Source organism: Engraulis encrasicolus, chromosome 8 (assembly GCF_034702125.1).
Source record: "Engraulis encrasicolus isolate BLACKSEA-1 chromosome 8, IST_EnEncr_1.0, whole genome shotgun sequence".
Classification (NCBI taxonomy): Eukaryota; Metazoa; Chordata; class Actinopteri; order Clupeiformes; family Engraulidae; genus Engraulis; species Engraulis encrasicolus.
The window spans coordinates 46,312,683-46,336,933 of record NC_085864.1 but is presented as its reverse complement, the minus strand read 5'-3'; the positions used below and the strand labels follow the sequence as shown (position 1 = coordinate 46,336,933).

The 24,251-nt window shown below is 42.8% G+C and overlaps 1 long non-coding RNA gene across 1 annotated transcript; it reads right to left on the bottom strand.

Annotated features, from left to right (window-relative positions):
• Positions 1-388: 388 nt before the first annotated feature.
• LOC134454697 (uncharacterized) lies at positions 389-1,689 on the bottom strand. The gene is made up of 2 exons (XR_010035889.1): positions 1,362-1,689; positions 389-1,179 (listed from the first exon to the last, which is right to left on the bottom strand). It is a non-coding gene; the product is annotated as an uncharacterized LOC134454697 (long non-coding RNA).
• Positions 1,690-24,251: the final 22,562 nt, after the last annotated feature.

The window sequence follows — 24,251 nt, the reverse complement described above, 5'->3', positions numbered from 1 at the left end:
AAGACTTTATTCGCAACACTAGATTTACAAGAATATGTACACAAAACTGGAATATACCGCAGTGAATAGCTTCCTCACTGGTTACCACGACGAGACTTCTCTGTCAAATTAATAACATAGCTGCATGTCAAATACTAGGCGCGTACGAGTTTGTTGCGAGCGTCGATGTTGCGAAATGCACGTGAGCGAGAACTTGTCACGATGTGGGTGTTATTAAATACAGCGCATTTACAGTCGGCCACAAATATGAACTAGAATGGGCACTCGGTAGAGCGCAAACCTTCGTGTCGCAGGTGGTGAGCACTAGGTGCTACACCCTTTTAACCCTTTTTGTTTTCTCTGAGGAGCAACAACCAACCAACCCAACACATGACAGAGAGAGTTTCAGTTTCACAGTGCAGCCTTTTTATTGAAATAATTTAAACCAGGGAGTAGAGGGAGCAGTCTCTGGGACAGGACCGGAAGTTCATGACGAGGGGCTGGGTTTCTGGAAAAGCTGGACCATGGGTGGGTACGGGCTGCACTGGAGGCGGGGCGAGAGCAGCTGATGTCGGCATTGGAGTGCAGGTGCCACAGGGGGCAGACTGAGGTGGCTGGGGCTAGGCAGTGGCATGCTGGGTTCGGCACAGTTCTCCTGGCTGCGTCGGGGGGTTGCGTTGTCCGTGCTGGGTCACCACTCATCCAGACTGGTCAAAAACACAGAGGGTTACCCTCAATCACAATGCATTTCTCGCCATGATGCATGGATGCCCATAGGGCTGCGACTCACGTGACCAGAACACTCTTTGGGCCCTCCAGCACGGCGAATGGTCCTCCGACACAGGTGCAGATCATCCAGTAGCCAGAAGGAGGGGGTGGCAGGTACCAGGCTTGCTTCAGTCCTCTTCATGCAATAGCTGGGCCTACTCAAGTCACTTGCAAGTACAGTTAGAGGGGGAGGGGGGGCACACTCTTCACACCACTTTCTCCAAGGTGAACCACTTCAAACAAGGGGGGTAGTTTCAGGATAAATACACTGCAAACGTTTGAGCACTGCAACTCACGTGGCCCTCAGATAGACTCTCAAGTGACCAGACATCGGTCCAATGGATGTGGTGGTGAGGACTGTCACAGGCCGGCGCTGGGGGTCATGACAGAGAAGTAGCCATTCTGCAACTAAAAACAATGCTGACAGTTTCCCTTCGGCCAGCAAGTCAGGAGAGGTGAATCAGTTAGCCAGTTAAACAAAGCATTCATCCAGTGACAGTCCATTTCACAGTTTTAGCCACACCAAGTGTGGGTGCACTTAGCTTAGCTGAGCATAGCTACATGAAAGGCCTCCTCCTAGTTCTTCTTGTCATGGGTTGATTCGGTGTCCTTACCCCCAGGCTCCAGTTGCTTTCTTTAGCTCTTCTTCTTGCTCTCCCAGTCATCCATCAGTCTGGCCTGCTTCTCTTCTGCCCCTTGACCCCGCCTGCCTCCTGTCGGATTCTGGGCCCTTATAAAGCATTTCTACTTATCCATCCTCCAATCGGCTGCTTCATGCAATTAACGTGGAATCTTATGCAATTATGGTCTTCAGCTGCCACCAATCAAGTAACTGAGCCACCTGGAGTTGTTTACAAAATGGCTGTCCGGCTCTCAAACCTTTCCCCCAAACTACCACCAACCCCACATAATAGTTCCTCCCCCACTCAACATTGTCACCCGGTGACATTCGCCTACGCCACTTATTTTTTTCTGGCCATCTTCAGAGTGTGGGGCGTAACATTCTCCAAATTTTGGTGTTAGTTTCATTTAAATTGGACCGGAATATCGTAATATTACATATTTGGCCCAGTCTTGACCTCTTATTCAATTCCGCATGCACACGTTGTTCTGGCATATAGTGCTTGGCAAAGAAAAACATTTTTGACCTTTTCGTGACCTTGACCTTGACCTTTGACCCAATCACTCCCAAATAGTAATCGATTGTTCCTTGGGTCATGACCAATCATCCCAGTAAATTTCATAAAAATCGGCTGAATTTACGTTTTTGACCTTTTCGTGACCTTTGACCTTTGACCCAATCACTCCCAAAATGTAATCGATTGTTCCTTGGGTCATGACCAATCATCCCACCAAATTTCATAAAAATCGGCTCAATGTACGTTTTTGACCTTTTCGTGACCTTGACCTTGACCTTTGACCTTTGACCCAATCACTCCCAAAAAGTAATCGAGTGTTCCTTGGGTCATGACCAATCATCCCACTAAATTTCATAAAAATCGGCTCAGTTCTGTCTGAGTTATACGAAGTACAAACAAACATTTTGACATTGACCTTTGACCTTTGACCCAATCACTCCCAAAAACTAATCGATTGTTCCTTGGGTCATGACCAATCATCCCACCAAATTTCATAAAAATCGGCTCAGTTCTGTCTGAGTTATACGAAGTACATACAAACATATTAACAAATAAATAAACTAGAATGGGCACTCGGTAGAGCGCAAACCTTCGCCTACGCCACTTATTTTTTTATGGCCATCTTCAGAGTGTGGGGCGTAACATTCTCCAAATTTTGGTGTTAGTTTCATTTAAATTGGACCGGAATATCGTAATATTACATATTTGGCCCAGTCTTGACCTCTTATTCAATTCCGCATGCACACGTTGTTCTGGCATATAGTGCTTGGCAAAGAAAAATGTTTTTGACCTTTTCGTGACCTTGACCTTGACCTTTGACCCAATCACTCCCAAAAAGTAATCGATTGTTCCTTGGGTCATGACCAATCATCCCAGTAAATTTCATAAAAATCGGCTGAATTTACGTTTTTGACCTTTTCGTGACCTTTGACCTTTGACCCAATCACTCCAAAAAAGTAATCGATTGTCCCTTGGGTGATGACCAATCATCCCAGTAAATTTCATATAAATCGGCTCAATGTACATTTTTGACCTTTTCGTGACCTTGACCTTTGACCTTTGACCCAATCACTCCCAAAAAGTAATCGATTGTTCCTTGGGTCATGACCAATCATCCCACTAAATTTCATCAAAATCGGCTCAGTTTTGTCTGAGTTGTACAAACACAAATTTTGACCTTGACCTTTGACCTTTGACCCTATCACTCCCAAAAACTAATCGATTGTTCCTTGGGTCATGACCAATCATCCCACCAAATTTCATAAAAATTGGCTCAATGTACGTTTTTGACCTTTTCGTGACCTTGACCTTGACCTTTGACCCAATCACTCCCAAAAACTAATCGATTGTTCCTTGGGTCATGACCAATCATCCCACCAAATTTCATAAAAATCGGCTCAGTTCTGTCTGAGTTATACGAAGTACATACAAACAAACATATTAACAAATAAATAAATACACAGCGGTCAAAACATAACCTGTCTGAGTTATACGAAGTACATACAAACAAACATATTAACAAATAAATAAATACACAGCGGTCAAAACATAACCTTCGCCGACTTTGTCTTGGCGAAGGTAAAAATACACGGCGGTCAAAACATAACCTTCGCCGACTTTGTCTTGGCGAAGGTAACGAGACTATGAGCTCGCACTGGTTTGCTCTACTAACACACCACGTGTGAGGAGTGGGGGGACAGGCAGTGAGGAGGAGCTGAAGTGGGGACCTGCGCAAACTTGTGTAGAGGTGTGAGACAAGACCCATATACACACGTGAGTGAGTTGTTGACCAACCGGGTGCGTGACCTTGGAGGCAGTCCGCCGACGAGCGTTGAAGGGGATAAGCAACTGCAGAGGGTGCAAGATCTGACTGCAGTCGCATGCATCCCTCGATAGTTTGACACCATGTGACATGTCACCTTGTCAACGCAACATCGTCGAAATTTCGAAGTTTGACAGGAAATCTAACCGTCATGCAGCATTTTCATCCAGGGTGCATTGCTGTCTACATGCGCATGTATGAGTTGACGTGAACTCGATCGCACCTACTGACGCAGATTTTATTTTTTCATGGTTCATCCAATCACAAGTCGGAGCTCCAGTCTCCTGTCCCGATCGCTCTCACGTCCATCTCCCTTCACTCCCACTGAAGCTCAGTCCTCTAAATCAAAAAAATATCTGGGCAATAACCAATGAGCGTTTAGCATTTTGCCATTGACTAAGCACATAATCACACATGCCATTGAAGTCCAGTGAGACTCCACTCACTACCGTTGACATGAGGGGGAAAAAAAACAAGCAGACGTTAGATGAACCGCAGAATCTTATTACTGCCTGGTTTTATCAAGTTAAGCACATTCATCTATGGAGCTGGATATGAAATAGCAATGTTATACATTTGGATAAAGCATTACTCAAAAATAACCTTTCGTACAAGTGGCTCCGCCTCCCTTGTACTCATAAAGAAATCGCCTCTGCTGTACAACGTGTTCTCTGAATTGTGGCGAGCAGATCTGAGCCTCTGTTCCTTAAACACATACTTAATAATCTAAGATACATTTTAGTGCATTGACTAAGGTTTAGAGCAGGGGTCCCCAAACTTTTTTCTCTGGGGGCCACATTATCGTTCCTGACTGTGATCAGGGGCCACTGCCTGTTATAGCCATAATTTCTATCACAAAATAGTTCATCATTACAAGTGATTTGCAATATGATTTTCAATTTGAAATACCACCGGCATTCCTTTTAACTTCTAATAACCATGTAAAAATAGCAAGGAAAGGTTAGAAAAATATGGTGATTGACAGTTTATGAGTGATACAATAGAAATGGTAGGCCTGTTTATATTACAGTGAGATGAAAAACTATCAAGACAAGAAACTTCTGGTGATTCACACAAGGTTAGTGAAAATTAAACTGTAGGCCTGTTGATAAACAAAATAAAATATTTTTAAAATGTATTTTATAATTACTATTTTTTCTGTAAGGATTGCTTTTTTGGGCCAGTTCAAATGGTGAGGTGCAGAGAGGGGGAGGGCCGGTCAAAGGGGCGTAGCGGGCCGCATCCGGCCCTCGGCCTTAGTTTGGGGACCACAGTATAAGGATCAGTCATTTCAGTCACAGCCTTTGTAGTATGGACAGTAGATTTCTTGATTGCTGTTATTATTTGAGTTGACTCACTTCTTTGGGTCATGTACTCATTTCAAACTTTTTGTCTTTCTCATGTTTTCGTGCTCCTCATTAAGAAATGGTCGAGACGGGGGTTCACATGTGCAACATTGATCGACTCAGTGAAGGTAGAAGCTACATCTTCTACCATGGCGCATCCAGAAAGAAGGCAGCCAACGTCCAGAAAAATGGCTGGTGGCAGTCCACTGATGGCATGCTAGGGAGAGGAGTCTACCTCAACCGGGATGAGGAGGGGGCCAGCAGGTACCCCCTGAGGCTTCTAGCATCGGAGCGAGTGGTCATCAAAGTCAAAGTGAACGTGGGATGGGTGAAGAAAATTGATCGCCTTGGCCACCCCATGAGGAAGACATGGCATGATCACGGCTATGACACAGCTTGGCTTCCTCCCAAATGTGGTGTGTTGTTCAGTGGTCGAGATTGTGTGTGGGACCCCAGCAGAATCACTGTCATGGATGTCATTCACCCAAAAGTGGCTCTACAAGGTTGGCATATCAGGCATCTACCACCACTGTTATGTAGACTAGTACATACATTGACATGTGTATTTTTCCTTAAAAACAAATGCAAAACCAGAAGGTTGGCCAGTCATGTAACTTCTACCTATGAGAGATGTTAAAGTTTACTGTTGTGTACTGCAGAATATGTTACATGTTAAATTCAGTAGTGAGGGAAATTTTGAAGTTTAAGCCACCTTATATGCAGTATTGTTGCAATTTAATTTCCTACTCCACACCAAGGGGTGTAGCATGTCATAAAGGCCTAAGTGTGATTAGTGACAAAGGGAGCAGGCGTCCATTCCCATTTTTGGAACATGCAGTCGTTCCGTCCGACAGAACAGTCGTTTCGTCCACAGGGAGCAGTTGTTTCGTCCAAGCTTTCCTCTTGAGGAGCAGAAACCGTGTATCTCCACTTTTTTGTATTATAGACCTGTATTCGTTATTATAGGCCTAGCCTAAAATATAAATAATTCTGCTCTGTCTCCATGAGTATATATCTATGATAAATTAAATGTTGAGATGCAAGATTTCTGCCTGACAGCGACACGTAGCTTGTTCCCCAACACACTGATTCACATCATCCGCATTGCCAGTAGAAAAAAAATCAGACTGATTTACGTGTATAACTTGTCACCTGTATCTGTAACAAAATCCATGCGGCACACCATTATGTAACATTGAACCGTAGACATAGAACGCATCGTCTGATAGGCTATGCTTAATATGATGACTGGAGACCGTTGATAACATCTGCCTGTTGACGTGACTAAACAGTGAAAGACGATGTGGAATTGTCGTAATAATTAATTGATCATGAATGAATGAATGAATGAATAATTGGAATAGATGCTTAAAGGAGCAGTAAAATTGTCAAATAGTTTAATGAAGTTGAGCTGTGAGTACCAGATTGTATGCTGACTATTAAGAAAATAACGGTTGGTGCAACATTCTTTGTGATTTCATCCAGTGTGGAGCATCCCAACAATAATCCTATACTATGAGTCATATACTACTGTCTATACTATGTCATAACACCTGTCATAGTTGAGTAACACAGTTGACGGTTATAGTTAATATTTCTGCCAATTTTAGAGTGTTGCGCAAACGGCAGACGTCAGAGCTTTCACCACAAGACCTTAATCAATTCATATTTTTATAATTTGCTTGTAGCTGATCAGCTTGAATCAGCTTGTAGCTGCCTGGTTCTGGTAAAATGCTAACGCTAGCTTACCCGGTTAGCTCAAAACATTGAGTGCTCAAATGACAATGTGGGGTAACCTATTTATGTTACATAAGTTTGTGGTGCATTTTTACATCAATCCATGATAGTCATGACATTTATAAGCATTTATCACAGAAATTGCCGCCATGTTTTTCTAAAAATTTTGTAACTCCCGCCCTTGCTACCCATACACCCATCTGATTGGTTATTGGACCATCTAATTTGTATGATAGAGTGCACGCCTCCGCGCCGTCAAGCAAGATATCGCCCCCATTCAAAGTCAATGAGAGCGGAGTGGAATTTAGCTGTGTGGGGACGGGCCGTGACAGTTGGAAAATCTGACTACATTACTCATAAAATTCCAGTATTATATATGCATATTTGCAGAGGAAAATAATGTATGATGTTGATGTTTTGTATTATAAAAGAAATGTGTGATGATCAACAAAATATTTATTGAAGTTGATCGTTATTGAAATTGACAAATACAGCACAGACTTGAGATGTACCTCTAATTATAGATTGACTCCTATGGGAAAATAGGGGTTATTTTTGTAAATAGTTAGGTGCCACCGAAAATATCTTCTGGGACCCACTAGTTGTGCCTCCCTTATGTCCCTCAGGGAATAGTGGTCATATTTACATGTTTACCTCAGCTAAGGTTGGTTAGCTAGAATTCACTGGTTAGCTGGTACATACTCTAAAGTACATGCTCGCCATCCTTCAGTAAGCTACATGCCTTTCTCTGTTTATTAAGTCATAGAGCAAAAATGCAGACCTACTAACAACAACAACAACAAATGTGAACCTTGTGTCATTTTTCAGAGAAATACTCGGGGATGGATGGGATGAAAAGAAAAAGGAAAAAGAAAAAGAAGTAAGTACATTTTGCATATATACAGTATATATATATATATATATATATATATATATATATATATATATATATATATATATATATATCATTTTTAAATTGTTTAGTTTTTTCAATGCCTTACTGTATTATGTAAAAGTGTATTGTGTTTGTGAAATTTGGCAGACACAGCTCAAGGCAGTTGAAAAAAAAGATGTTGGGCCATTATGAGTTTTCAACATGGCGGCCAAGGATGGCAGTTATTCACTTTATTTTCATATTAGTATGTGATAAAAAAAATATTGTATTTTGCTATATACATATTTTGGCAATCTTTTTTCCTTGATGACGACAGCTTCCTGAAGACGACTATATTAAAAGCAGATAGATCAGCCTCTGCTAGCAGCTCCCAGTCACAAACTGAAGATACATTAGCCTCCGCTAGTAGCTACCACTCACATACAGCAGATACATTAGCCTCCACTAGCAGCTCCCACTCACGTACAGCAGATACATTAGCTTCAGCTAGCAACTCCCACTCAGTAGATTCTGCAGACCAGCAGCATCCTCCAAACACACCATCCAGCGCATGCAGCAACATCCAGCAGCTCTCTCTGGACACTAGGTGAGTCTGAATAACAAACACATAGGGCTTGTTGAAGTTTACCGTCTTGGTCTCTACACTTCTTGCATGTTCAAAATCCGAGTTAAAGGAATCAAAAACTCCAAAAGCCAAATTAATCTATTTATTTTCTAAAATTACCAAATAACAAAATGACCACCACTGGTAATATCCAGAATACCAGCAATGGCCCATACACAGTAAACCCCACAGCTTTCCAGAACTGCAGAGTCTACTACATAAAAATGACAAAAATTGACAGGAACAGCGAAAGCATACGAAGCGCTCCGGAGATCCTAACTTTTTTCTCTCCTTGACCAATAACAAGTATTGAGTTCGGGTGGAACAAAATTAGGAACTCCTGAACTGGCCCTTTCTGTTGGTATTTATGGTTTGTGAGTGTATGGGTGTGGTTATGTGTAAGTAATTACGTGATTTGTTAGTTAACCAAGAATGTGCCTAGTCTGTGTCGATTGTAATCTGTTGTCTTCATTTCCAGGTGGGTCTTGATTTGATCACTCTAGGTCTTCATGACCTCATCTGTGGACTTCCTGAGTTCTGTAACTTGATTAAACAATACACATACAACAGCACATTCTTTTGACATATTTGTGAGTCCTTGGTTCTGAAAAAGATAGAAATCTAATGTTAGTCGTTCCCATTGTCACCTACTCCTGGCTTCCTAAAAAATATTAATTCAAATAGTTTTAATTTCTGAGTGACATCACTGTAACCTGTGTCCTAGAAGGAATGATACTTCAAAGGGTTAGTATGCACATTGCTGTTCTTCCAGGGTATTCTATGGACTTCAGACTCCTTCAAAAGCAATCAGTTAATCAAACATCACATGACTGGGTTTCAGCTTGTCTCACAATACTGTTTTGATGACATCTGTAGACTCTCCTAAAAGAATGGGGCACTTACTCAACATCCGCATCCCATGATTGTCACATGGGGTCATTGGGCCTACTCAATGGTTTGCGTATCCACCCGCAGAAAACAAGACACATTTATTTTAATGTTTTAATGATACCCAAATATTGTAGAATTGCCTGCAAACACAAATGAATACCTGAACAACTTGCTGTAAGACAATGCATTATATTTCAGGACCTCAGAATCTAGCCTATTTTCCAACAGTCCCTTTCGTGAGGTCATAATTAATATGACCTCATCAAATTTGTTAGACCTCAGTGTTAGACTCTGTAACCAACATGACCACATAGCTTTCCTTGGTCAACTTCTCTTGTCCATTTCTGGAACCTAAGTTGCTTGCCTCAGAAACCTAGTGTAAAGAGAATACCACATCATCTGCTCATCACCCAATTTGTCATTGCACCAAGACATTATATTAATGTGGAAACCACAGTGAGTTCCATTGCCGAAAGCTGTGGAAAAATGTAAAGGGTTAGAAATACAAACAAATGAAAACAAAATGTAAAAGACAAATTAAATAATTATTAATAATAATAATTTAAAAAAAATCCTCCACTGCTGATCCTCCTGCTATATCAAAACCTAAAATTGAAATTTCTCCATTCAATACCACCAATTTCAGCAACATTGGGACCCCTACCAGTTCCTTGAGATGTTATACGGCAGTCTCTTATTGTTACGTTAAATGGTGGCGTCTCCTGTAGGATCCCGTTTCATTATGAAGCATCATCAAATACCACAATGTAAAAGGAAACATGTTAACGTTAGTAGGGTTAGTATTAGTGGTGTTAGTGATAGTAGTGCCCCGCATGCATTAAGCTGCAGGCTTATGCCTTTCCCCATTCTTTGCGCTTCCACAAGCTTGTTTCAATGTAACCCTGTGCGCCTTTCCCTTAAGGTGAATATTGTGTGTAATTCACTCAACGCGGTTCGGTCTACTGCACTCCATTGCTTTTGGAAGGAGCCCATTTGAATTCCTCGTCTCCTGTCTCGTTGGTTCCTCTTCCATCTGCAACCTGTGTGGAGAAATCTGACATCAAAGTAGTTAGTTTATCGTAATATGGTTTATATTGCGACGTGCGAAATCTTCATGTTCGAACCTAGCGTTGGTCCAGGGCTTACTGTTTGCCTAGTTTCTTACTGACCTCAGCACCATGGCTCAGAGCGTTGACCCAGCTCATAGGCCTAATTGTATGTAGCCTATACCAACCTTACCAATTTGCTCTTTGGCGTTTGGTCCAAATCCTTATGGGTATGCATTCCACAATCCACCAATGTGTCCAAGTTCATTGCAACAGTTTTTTTTTTTCTTTTTCTTTCAAACCACAGACCTTCTGCCAAAGTTATTTTACCAGCCCGGAGACAACGGTCTCCCATTCATGTCCTCTACCAACCATCAGTGTTTTGGCCGCACGGCCCCCAACCTGTCCATCAGTTATTTTCGAATGGTCACTCGCATCAACGTATTTTCCGAAGACGCCCTTTAGTGCTCTCTCCAAATCCTTTCCATATCGAACGGTCTCTGTGGGAAAAAAATCCTTGATTTCCGATGTCCTTGTGAGAAGCTTGCACTGCTGCCAAACGTTCTTTGTTACATTTTCCATAGTGAACCCCTGTAAAACCATGGCCTTGTTTCCTCATTGCCGCATAAACCGCTTCCAATCTTTACCAACCTCCAACACTCAACAATGTGTTTTCAAACACCCTTTGTTATCTGTCGTTATCTCCTTAATGTAGGCTATGTATTTGATGTGTGGTGTACTGCAGTCTTTTCTCAAATCTCGTCTGTCTTAAGTCGAGTCCAGTGTCACGGTCGCACATGTAGGCCTAGGCCTAATATGCCTATCTCCCCCTTTCTTCTGAAATAACACGCCGTGTTGTTTCAGAAGAACCCACAACAATTGTGTAACCAGGTACACCGCGCAGTTAATGTCTGAACGGTAATCGTAAAAAATCTTAATAATAAAAAAATAAAAATAAAAACCTCAAAATATCCATAGGTCTAAGGAGTAGGCCTATTCCTGTTGTGACAAACAGAACAAACAATAAAAAAATCATCAGTCAAATCAATGTACAGAGAGTATTGGGAAGGCCATCGTGTTTTTAGCTAATTATGTTTGTTCAGTCAGTATTGTGTAGGCCTACTCTTATACAAACTTCCGCGTGGTGTTGGGTAGACTATGTGTAGCTTATAATGCAATGTGTATAATTCAACCCCAGCAGCCACCCCTTCTTGCCCAATGTAGATGTAGGGTAAACAGTCCCACTGATTCCCAATAACTGTCTTAAACACGCCTGTGCGTATGTTTTCATCTTAATCAATGTTACGTGGTAGGGGTCAGATAAAAGGGATATGGGTGTATAAATGGCACCCAAGGGCGTCACTTCTGGTGTGAGTTAAGCAGTAGTGTTACCGAACAAACTTGTCATAGTCTTTCAATTTCTCATAGGCCAGAAGGGGTCCCCCAACCCTTCTCCTTTGTGAGCTCTAGGTCCCAATCCCCTTTGCGTATTGTCCATGGGATAGGCTTGCTCCGGCTCCAGTGTGCGCTTGGTGTGCTTGTGCTTGTTTTTTCTCTGGTTTCAGCTTTGAAGTAGGTGCAGTGCCCTCCGTGTTGTGTAGGCATTCCACTGGCAGTCTCTCACTCAGTGCCCGGTCCCACTATAAGCAAAACACCCCCCATACATGACCCTACCTTGGGCATCGCTACTCCCTGTTCCCCGTCCTCTGAATCCCACCACGTTGTCCCTAACCCCTTAATGAAATTGGACCAACTTCAGGCTTGGATGAAGAATGTGTGACTGCTGTGTTGTAACATGAGTTGTATCAATAGTGTTTCGATTCCGTCGCTCTTTTGGACTCAGCTAATTGCAACTTAACTAGTTGTGCATGTGCTGTATCAGTGCTTAGTTTCTCTTCCTCACGTTTTGCACTATACTGTTTCATGTGGTGCTTGAGATGGCGTTCCCAGTATTCGGTGGTACTATAGGGCAAATTTGGATCATTTAACATCGTTTCTCGTACCGGCTTTGGGATTGCTTCTAGAATGGCCATTCTGAACATAGCAGTTTGCAGCTTGTCAGAGCTTGGATGGTTTCCGGCTATGTCTGTCCAAAATTCCTTACTTTTTGTCAAAAAATCTGTTAAGTTTTGTCCTTCTCGTAAAGAAAATGACAAATTTGCTATTGCTCCATCGGGCACTGGGTAGCGTTTACGCATTGCAGTGCCTATGTCAGTTGCGTATAACGCAAATGGGCATGAATCTGGCAAAAGGCTCGTTCTTGCTTCTGTTTCCACTATCTGTAATTCCCACGTGCTTGTTTGTTTACATAACAGCGCGCGCCAATCACCAATCGTTATATTGTGTGACATTGTAGCTTTCGTCAATTTGGACAACCACGGTGCACCCCCTTCGGCGGGTGAAGGCATTTTTTCCAGGATCGAATTCATGTCAGTAAAACTAAAAGGCTTATATTCATCCACTCCGTTCTTTTTCACCAACGGATACATTCCAACTGTCTTGGTTGGGCCTTTACGTGCCATGGTTTCGCGCAAGTCATATCTCTGGGGGGTAGAGTGCAATGTCAATGTGCCTGTCAGAGTCGCCTTACTCGCCTGTGTCCCCTGTGTCTGTGTACCGTCCCTACGTATCTCGCGTCCGTTTTCCTGGTCATGTTGCGTCAAGTCAAGTCGCTCCCTGTCCTGTATTTCTCTTCTGTCTGACTCTCTCCTTGCATTCTCACTCATTTGCTTTTCCAATTCAATCAGTCTCTCCTCATTTGCCTCTTGTATGCGCTTTTGCTCCCACACTAAATCTGAATTACATATGCCCACGGCTTCTGCATTTCCTACACTTTCTTCCTCCGTAATGTCTGAATGTATTGACCCATTACAACTCTGCACGAGTGTGCGCTTCAGTTCGTGAATGCTTTCATTAACAAAACTCTCCAAGTTTTTCATCCGCCTATCCACTTCAGTTGCCATATTATGCTGCTGAGAAGATACTACTTCTGCTGTGATTAGCCCACTGGTGACTTGAAATTGCGGCAGCTGATTCGGCGGGGGCAGTGGGGGTGGGGCAGAGGGGGGCAAGTTTACTGTAGGCCTATTCTTTCTACGCTCGTTCTTTCTTTGTGACAATTCCATCGCTGCGCATGTTAATGACATATTATGCAAATATTTGTTGCGCACTTCTAGTACATGCTTCTTATTCTTCCATTGACCCTTTCCTAACAGGGATGGCTTCTTATTCATATGTAAGTCCAATTTTAGTCTAGCATTTTCGGCAGCCTTTTCTAGGTATGGCAATAAAGGACTTCTCTCATCGTTACAGGGTACCAATTCTTCCGATTTTAAATCTCGCCAAAGTTGGACACACACATTCTTCATTCCCGCTCGTTCTTTCTCCAATGCATGACTAAGCAATTCTCTCAATATCTCCTCCCACTGTTCAGAAACAGTGTTCCACCTCATTTATTCTTCTCTCGTATACCTGACTCCATAATCAATACATTTTCTCCGTTCATCCTGCCTTTAGCAGAATCACCGCTCATTTCGTACTCGCTTGTACGTCACTCGCTCCTCAATCACTCGCGCAAACACGCTCTCACATACACACGGGTACCCGGTCCACACACTAAGGTTCACAGCTCAATCCTGATATCAATAATTACCAGAGTGAAACCTAACCAAAAGAAAACAAATCAAAATAATAAAATAATAGGCCTATTCGTTGAACTCCAAGCTCAACAGCGCGCGGATCTCCCTGATGCGTATCAGTAACTACTTTGGGAGGGTCCCAGACCCTCCAGAGGTCCCAGACCTCTCCGATCCAGACCTCACTTTCTTCCTGATGAACCCCAGGTTCTCCTCCAGTTGAGATTACTCGACCCCTTCTGTTTTTACCGGATTGAGGAAGCCTCGATGACCGCTATTACCAAATTTACCTTTCAGATATTTAATCTTCAAGGGGGAAACACCGAACTACCCTCTGACTTCCGATAAAAGCCCCTCACTCTCAACTCGACCAAATTCACAACTGACGACCATCTGGACCGCAAAAAGTTCCGTTCACATTCAACCGTTCTTTCAGGGCAGATATTTCAACAACCTTCTGTCTAACCTCCAAGGTTCTTGTCTAGTTGAGATTCGCAGATCCCAGATCTCTTCGATTTTTAACAGATGGGGAAACCTTGATGTCCGCAATTACTTGTTACATAGTTAGATGGGCTATTTCGAACCCAATCCTCCCACGGGGAAGCACCAAACTCCTCTATTACTGTACACCTGATAAAGCCCTCATTCCCAACTTAGACTATGTGCAAACCACAACATGTAATACAGTCAAAGACAATACCAAACAAACAAATAGGCCTAATGATGCTTTCGCTGTCGCCGTCAAATACAAGGAGGCATATGCAACAGAGTAACAACACACAATTTGGAATAGCCAATCGCAGAATTTGATTTAACTGGTTTCTGCTTACCTGGTTGTTTGGCCACGTTTCTCGTTGTTGTCACCCGACTGCGATATCCTCCAGGAAAGAAAAAAAATGTAAATCCTATTGTGAAAAGTAAAATGTTCTTCAAAAGAAAAAATATATTTTTAATTCCTTTTGCTCGAATCACGTCGGCCGTTACCAAGTTGTTGAAGTTTACCGTCTTGGTCTCTACACTTCTTGCATGTTCAAAATCCGAGTTAAAGGAATCAAAAACTCCAAAAGCCAAATTAATCTATTTATTTTCTAAAATTACCAAATAACAAAATGACCACCACTGGTAATATCCAGAATACCAGCAATGGCCCATACACAGTAAACCCCACAGCTTTCCAGAACTGCAGAGTCTACTACATAAAAATGACAAAAATTGACAGGAACAGCGAAAGCATACGAAGCGCTCCGGAGATCCTAACTTTTTTCTCTCCTTGACCAATAACAAGTATTGAGTTCGGGTGGAACAAAATTAGGAACTCCTGAACTGGCCCTTTCTGTTGGTATTTATGGTTTGTGAGTGTATGGGTGTGGTTATGTGTAAGTAATTACGTGATTTGTTAGTTAACCAAGAATGTGCCTAGTCTGTGTCGATTGTAATCTGTTGTCTTCATTTCCAGGTGGGTCTTGATTTGATCACTCTAGGTCTTCATGACCTCATCTGTGGACTTCCTGAGTTCTGTAACTTGATTAAACAATACACATACAACAGCACATTCTTTTGACATATTTGTGAGTCCTTGGTTCTGAAAAAGATAGAAATCTAATGTTAGTCGTTCCCATTGTCACCTACTCCTGGCTTCCTAAAAAATATTAATTCAAATAGTTTTAATTTCTGAGTGACATCACTGTAACCTGTGTCCTAGAAGGAATGATACTTCAAAGGGTTAGTATGCACATTGCTGTTCTTCCAGGGTATTCTATGGACTTCAGACTCCTTCAAAAGCAATCAGTTAATCAAACATCACATGACTGGGTTTCAGCTTGTCTCACAATACTGTTTTGATGACATCTGTAGACTCTCCTAAAAGAATGGGGCACTTACTCAACATCCGCATCCCATGATTGTCACATGGGGTCATTGGGCCTACTCAATGGTTTGCGTATCCACCCGCAGAAAACAAGACACATTTATTTTAATGTTTTAATGATACCCAAATATTGTAGAATTGCCTGCAAACACAAATGAATACCTGAACAACTTGCTGTAAGACAATGCATTATATTTCAGGACCTCAGAATCTAGCCTATTTTCCAACAGGCTCTGTGTAGGCCTATCCTATGTTTGTCTCATAAAAATATGTACAAGGGTACTAAATGTTTCATAACAATATTAAATACAATTTTGTTTTGTTGATTTTGTGATTGTGTGTGTGTGTGTGTGCGCGTGTGTGTGTGTGTGTGTGTGTGTGTGTGTGTGTGTGTGTGTGTGTGTGTGTGTGTGTGTGTGTGTGTGTGTGTGTGTGTGTGTGTGTGTGCGCGTGTGTGTGCTTGCAAGCAGGCAGGAAAGAGTCTGTGAAACGTGTGCCCATGTTCAGGACCCTGGCCACTGGTGTGTGCTGCAGCCCTCTATCTCCTTGGAGAGTGGAGAGTGCGTGTACACCATGAGTTCTGGTGCAGGGAGCTATGAGTGCTCAGAGTCTGGTCTGCGCTGGTCCTGTGCTGTTCCAGTCACCCTGAAGTACCACATCAGTAAGGAGGAGCTATTTTGGGCCCAGCTGCAGATGTTACAGTACCAACCTGCAGGTCCTCTGCTGGAAATCAAGCTTCTGTCAGGAGAGCTGGAGGAGGTCTACCTGCCCCACTCCCTCTGCCTGGGTGCCTCTGACCCAGGTGTGCTGGGAGACGCAGTCAGAGCTCTGCACGGCGACGACAGCGGTGTTTCCTTGGAGACGTGTGAGCTGAGCCGGTTCCATGGCAAGCTCTCGGCGCAGCACTTCTCTTTGTGGGAAATGGTGGTGAGTTGGGGCATCCCGGTGAAGAGTCACTGTGAGGTGCTGATGTACGAGCACTGCCCCCGGCCGCTGGTCCTACACACCTACCTGCTGCCTTCGCCCTCCTCAGCCAAGCAGGCAGCGCAGGAGAAGTGGCGGCAAAGGGGAGTCCCCAGCATTGACAAGCCATCCCCCGACAAATCCCTCTGGATAGGCTCCACATTCCAGCTCTACAGCTCCACACCTTCCAGCTGCACACCTTCTAGCTCTGCAGCTCCAGACATTATACCTTCCAGCTCTGCACCTCCGGACATTCCACCTTCACTTGTGATCACACCCACGGAGCTGACACTTTCTTACAGGAACCCCCCAACCTTCTTTGAGGTGTATCTAAGGGACCCCATACAGATTTTCAAGTTGGAGGTCAAGACTGTTGAGAACCAGACTGTTTGGGAAGCGGAACTGAGGAAGGGGATCGACTATAACAGGACGCAGGACCTTGTGGACACACCACACACCCAAGAGGCACCCAAAGGTATGATTGTGTGTGTGTGTGTGTGTGTGTGTGTGTGTGTGTGTGTTTGTGTGTGTGTGTGGATGTGGATAATAGGGGTTTTCACAGGATCCGGGTCCGGCAGGATCCTAAGCAGTGGATCCGGCAGTTAACTAAAAATCAGGATCTGGTGCATTTCTAGTTTTTACGTAGCCTAGGCTTTTCAGTCAGTCTTTCACAACCCCAATCACTGCATGGAGTGAAAGCCCTTTGGAAGCGGCCGTTGCAGGCAGTGTGGCAGTAAGCCAATGAGTCTAAACGCCAACGTTATAAAAAGGGCCCAAGTGTGCAAGTAGGCTATGTGTTTCAACCCTTTTGTAGGATCGGGTATCCGGTATCCGGTTCCGGCAGGATCTTAAGCAGTGGATCCGGTATCCGGCAGGATCCTAAAAATCAGGATCCGGTGCATCTCTACTATTTATTTATTTACTTATTTACTTACTTGTTTGTTTCTTTGTTTGTTTTATCAGGGTGGTCACGCTGAGACAGCAGTCCCTGTAGTCCCCATTGTAATTCATCACTTACAGTAATTCCTATAGTGGGTATATGGGTAGAATTCTGGGGTTGGGGGTGCGTGGCTTGACTTGGAGACAGGAAAAGGGGGCTTAAAGAAAAAAAGTTTAAGAACCACAGTTTACTACACCCTCTGTTATATTCTGCCTCTGATAAACTCAAACGCACTACAGAATATACCGTTTTAGCCCAACGGGGCTGTAGTTTTATTAACACATAACTGGAGCAACATTAATGCGTGACTTCTCTGGCTCCGTCCCAGGTGTAACACACAAAAGCGTCCGTGCTTCATACCCGGTACCAATACCTTGTACCTAAATAATGGCTAGTGTTTTTAGGACAAAAGTTAATGTAACTATAATAATAATAATAATAATAATAATAATAATAAGAAGAAGAAGAAGAAGAAGAAGAAGATGATTATTGTTATTATTATTATTATTATTATTAATATTATTATTAATATTATTATTATTAACAAATCATTTAATTTAATGTAGCTTAATGTGCAGCATCGTCGGATCTGACGGACCAGCAGCTGATGATGGTGGCCAAGCTCATGGGCAAAGAGTGGAAGCAGGTGGGCATCAGCTACCTGGGACTGTCCATGCAGGAGCTGGACAAGATCCAGGAGGCGGAGCAAGACGTCACCTTGCAGCGCTTCCGCATGCTGGACCATTGGAAGAGGCAGCAGAAGGGCAAGGCTGGACCCACAGAGCTGCACCGCTGTCTGAATGAAGATGACGTGCCCAATGCCGTTAGAGACTGCCTGGAAGGTGAGGCTGTGTGTGTGTGTGTGTGTGTGTTTGTGTGTGCCTGTGTGTGTGTGTGTGTGTGTGTGTGTGTGTGTGTGTGTGTGTGTGTGTGTGTGTGTGTGTGTGTGTGTGTGTGTGTGTGTGTGTGTGTGTGTTATCTCATCAATAGGCATAATATTTCATGCCAATGCATTTCATGAAGGCAATGCATTGTGAGAGATGAACTTTGCACCAGGTGTTTTTTTTCCCCACACAGTTGATACCAAACTTCTTTTGCTAAACAAACGAGTCCTATGCTGTGCCCTGACTAAAACCATCCGTAACGCTTACCTGTGTATGCAGAAACATTTTTGCAGCTTTAGTTGAGCAGATATAATCACCCCTACACATGACTTTGCATGGCATTGTAGAACAACGTGGCAACAGGCAAAAGGGTCGAGATAATTTATAGAGTAAAAGGGAAGTCACTTGCGCTCTAATCTTCTTACAATGTAGAGTAAACTGGTCCACTTCGGAAAGACTAGGCCAGGGATGACTGGAGCACTCAGATACTTTTTAGTATTTTATTGTGGTGCAAACATAATGACTGACGTTTCGACGCTGTGTGCTGTGTGCAGCATCAACACGTCAGTCATTATGTTTGCACCACAATAAAATACTAAAAAGTATTTGAGTGCTCCAGTCATCCCTGGCCTAGTCTTTCCGAAGTGGACCAGTTTACTCTACAAAATTTATAGAGTATTGGGTAATAGTGGTGTGGATTGGCACTGCCCTCACAATCCGATTCAATCACGATTCGGGAGGTAGTAGATCCGATTTGATTCGATTCTATTAGATCCGATCCGATCCGATTCAATTCTACAATGCATTATATTTCTACTGAACGCAAAGCAAATGTTTAATCACCCATGATGAGGCAATACAAGTAGTCAGATACTGAGCAACAATTTATTGGCTGTTTTCTGTATCAGTCTGTATCAGTCTTGCAATGTTTTGAGGTGCTTTTATTTAATTTAACATTCATTTGCTCCCGAAATATCCATGGAAGTAATTGAAACTTAAAAAAATTGCCGGATCGATTCTGGAACTTGCCGTATCGATTCTTCTCGCATTTATAACAAATTACTTACAACGCATTATGACTACACCCATGATGATGATTCATGATGTTTTATGTTAACAGTAATGAATAACCATGAATCTATCTTAAAATAAGTTATAAATCCAAGGGTGTTATGAGTGCTCATGACTGGATATAAACTACAGGCTGCCTGATGGGGCTTACAGTACATTATGATGCATTATAGATGTGCATTATACAGTGCATTACAGATGCATCCATATGAACTTCACTTTACTTAGAGCACACATTGGCGACTTATGATCTCGCATGGAGCATTATAGCATCTTTTGAGCCGTTATGGCAATTTATCATCCAGGTCTGTGCAAAGAGGCGTATAAGTACTCATAATGTACTATAAGCCCCATTAGGCAGCCTGTAGTTTATAGCCAGTCATGAGCACTCATGACACCCTTGGATTTATAAAGCATTACAAGCTAAGTTCATGGTTATTCATAACTGTTAATATAAAGCATCATGAAGCATTATGGGTGTTGTCATAATGTGTTGTAAGTTATTATAATGTGCATTATAATTTGTTATAATGTGCATTATAGTTAGTTAATGCGCTTATAATGCGCTATAGATATGGGCTTAAAGTAAAATGTTACCAAGTATTGCTTAGGTAAACACACACACACATGAACCCACTCATGTCTTCACTTTTGCTTTTATTTTTTACTTCAGGTATGTGGAAGAGCACCTGTAGTAATTGACTTTACCAGACTGTTGGAAGAAAGGAATCACCCTGTTGGGACCATTGCATCAAACCGCTTTGGACATTGTGTTAGGAGTGTGTGTGTGTGTGTGTGTGTGTGTGTGTGTGTGTGTGTGTGTGTGTGTGTGTGTGTGTGTGTGTGTGTGTGTGTGTGTGTGTGTGTGTGTGTGTGTGTGTGTGTGTGTGTGCGTGCGTGCGTGCGTGCGCGCGCGTGTGTGCGTGCGTGCGTGCGTGCGTGCGTGCGTGCGTGCGTGCGTGCGTGCGTGCGTGCATCAACACAGCATGTATTTTTACTGTGGGGGTTTATAGTGTAGCCAGAGGATGGCACATCAGTCCTCCTGAACAGGCAGGGGAGGAACCTTTTATTGAACAAACACCCTCTTGACCTGATGAAAAAAAGCCTGCCAACACCCCACTTAATATTAAAACATGAAATAGACTAATGGGCCTTCCCAATGTTCAGAAACGATTATATATCTAACTGTCTGCTTTTTTTCTTCTTCATCAGCTTTTTTTCCTTTTGAAAAAAAATTGTTAGCTTTTATTTAGACAGGACAGTTGACAATTGAGACAGAACATCAGAGAGAGAGGAGAGGGAGAGAGGGGTTAGGATTGGAATATGACTCAGGCTGGACCCGAACCTGTTTCTCCATGAATATGCAAGTCCGTATGGTAGCCTATGTGAAGGGGCTCAGTGCACTGTGTGTGTGTGTGTGTGGGGGGGGGGGGGGGGGGGGGGGGGTTGGAGGTGGGGTGGATGCAGCATTTGTATGTGTGTGTTGTCTATTTGTGTTTATCCTGTTTTTATTCTGTGAGACCAAAGGCAATTTTCATGCTGGCATGACAATAAAGTCTATTTTATTCTATTCTATTCTATTCTATTCTATTCTATTCTATTCTATTCTATTCTATTCTATTCTGTATTCTATTCTATTCTATTCTATTCTATTCTATTCTATTCTAGATGGGTCATATTATAGGATAGCCCATATGGCCTGCCCTACAGTCATCTAGACACCAGGACAAACTGGCTTTCTACACAATAATGCAGACAGAGGTATCTGACCCAGTGGAGAATCTTAGTGCTGCATAACCATAGCTGAACACTCTCTCGAATAGAATAGAATAGAATAGAATAGAGTAGAATAGAACAGAATAAAATAGAATTAATATATACAGTACTGACAGGTCCAGGGCCTCGTTTCCCGATAACGATGGTTCTTAGCCTTACGTGTGTCGTTAACCAGTGATCCTACGAATGTTCTTAGATTTCCTACGACTGTTTCCCAAAGACACTCGTACATGAACGCGCGTGCACAGCCTCTAAGATCATTCGTAGCGTCGCTCTTAAGGATCGCTGTCCACATATGTGGTGCTGAAGTGTACTTGGAGTGAACTGCGCCGTCATCTGCTGCTAAACCATTTACAAAATGTGAGGCGTGTGTCAGTATCAAAAGTTGTTTTCTATAAGGGCGGGACTACATGTGTAGCAGTTTGCAACTATCGACAGGAGTTATTGTTGGCAAATGAAATAAAATGCACACACAATGAAATCATGCAAAACTCCCAACTGACGGCAATAATGAGCTACGCCGTTAAGACCCAGATAAAGCGCGTGCACTTGGCTACTGCAGCTTAATATTTAAGAAGACAAGTAGGCTAGNAGTTCCAAATTGGGATGCGCAAAGTTACAACCTCAAGGCGTTCAAGGCTTGACAACTGTCGGGAGCACGTCAGCATGCTGTTATGAAAAACAATGTCCATCAAAATTGACACATCCCCTCGCTGCCTTTTTGTTATTGCTTAGCCTACTAGAGTCGGAATAGGGAGAGGAGCTTGGCACATGTGGTGAGCGGTGCGCAAAGTACCGCACGCTCAAGACTTTCACAACTGTGAGGACATTTTTGCACGGCAGTCTGCTGTTATTAAAACAAAAAATCTACACGAATCCCCATCGCTGCCTTTTTATCATTTTATCATTTTTGTCATAGCTTACCCTTCGCCTACAACTATCATGTATTTTCGGCGTCGCCTTCCCTTTCTTAGGCTACTTGAAAATGAAAGAGGGTGCAACAACTCGCTGACCATTTTTCTTAAAAAAATATAAAATAAATAAAGTTTCGGAAGTGGCCCTCCGACATCAACACTCTTGTCTCTGGTTGCCGAAGAAGCCCCTTATTCATTTTGCCTTGTTCTTGTTCATGAAGCACCCACACAAATTATGATTGATCACAGTTTAATTATGCCCAGGTTTATCAAACACAGTCGAACTAATTTACTACCTGTAAAATATTTCCAAACACATTACTTTTATTTTATAGGCCTACACATCCACAATTAATGTTACCTTCTTATTTTCGTTGCAGTGTCAACTGTGCTGCCATGATATTTAGGCTACACTCCCGTCTTAAAACATCAACTTGAAGCGCAAGTTTCCTCTTTTCCTATGGATGTCTCCACTGTGCCATGCCTCTCGCGTCTTAAAACAGCAATCTTATGCGCAGGTTTCTTCTTTTCCCTTCACATCCTGTGGGCAGGCGCGGAGTGGCCATCGGGAGATCGGGGACTTGTCCCGGTGGGCCGCGGCCGTGAAATGTATTACAGCGGCCGCATTATGTCTTCAGCCGGCCCCAAAGTGTAACAAGCGTTGTATAAATGGCCAACTAACTACATTTCGCTTCTTATCGATGTAATGCTGTTGACTCACAAGTCTATATACCCTCTACCCGACCGCAATACCTCAGTGACGGTGTCAAACAGTAAATTGGCCACACCCCTTCTCTACTGATAATATTCATACACCGTAGATCGCGGAAGTTTACTAGATCTTAGTAACATAGTTTCGTTTTCAGTATTTCAAGAACCTGTGATATTTAGATTGGTTACCAAGGGATGGAAATATTAGTAAGTTGTGATTTATTTTCCGATTTCCACATGACTGTTACAGTTTACAGTCTGCCACTCCAGATTCACTTCTTCTGTGGTTATTGACTTGGGTTACGAACAGACTCCACCAAGTGGTAAGGAAGTGAACTGCAGCTAAGCAGGAAAACACGTTGTACATGTTTTGATGGCATTGGTTTGTCAGAACTAGTGGTATATCTCCTTACAGTCGAAATAATGTTATATCATACATATATTTACATGTGGCACATTTAGGATGTAGCCTATGTAATGTCTGAAGAAATGGAACAAAATCATTACCACACAAGATTCTGATGTGAGCAGTGCTGGGTGTGCAGCCTAAACTGTGGATTAAAATGTAATTGCAAGAAACAAAGACATTTGCTGCGACGAAGACAACGTTTTAAGGTAGGCCTACACCGTTTGGTTATTTATTTTGTTGACTTATGGTTGTGCTTTGAAGTAGCCTAGGTTTGGCTTAGTTGCTGCATGGTGGGTTTATTGTACAATGTAGACAGACTTTTTGTAAGCTATAGCCTACTCTTCTAAAAATCCCCACACTCAAAACTTTGTGCCCGTGCTCATCCTGTCTTCCTTAAACGATATTTCAATAGGCCTACAAACTGTCAAAATGACAGTGGAGTTTTTCATGGAACAGTAGCGTGATGTAGCCTAGCCTTCTATGCAATGTTCTATGGTGAATGCTTTGGACTGTGATGATGGCTGTGTATTTCATCAAGTGTAGGCTACAATTCTCCACTTCAGGGTGATATTTTGACAACACTAATGTCCACATGTAGTAGGCCTACGTGTTTTTTGTCTTTTTGGTTAGGGAACCATGTTTTTCGCGTTGGGTTTTTTTTTTTTTTTTTTTTTTTTGGTGGGGGGGGGGTAAAAAGGGCCGCTAAGGGGAAAATTCTCCCGGTAGGAAAAGCCTGCCCACTCCGCCCATGCCTGTGGGTGTCTCCACTGTGCCATGCCGCTACGATCAATCTTAGCGCATTAAGACTACCCCAGACCACTCGTGGATTGCTCCTAGAGTTACGTGTCAACCTG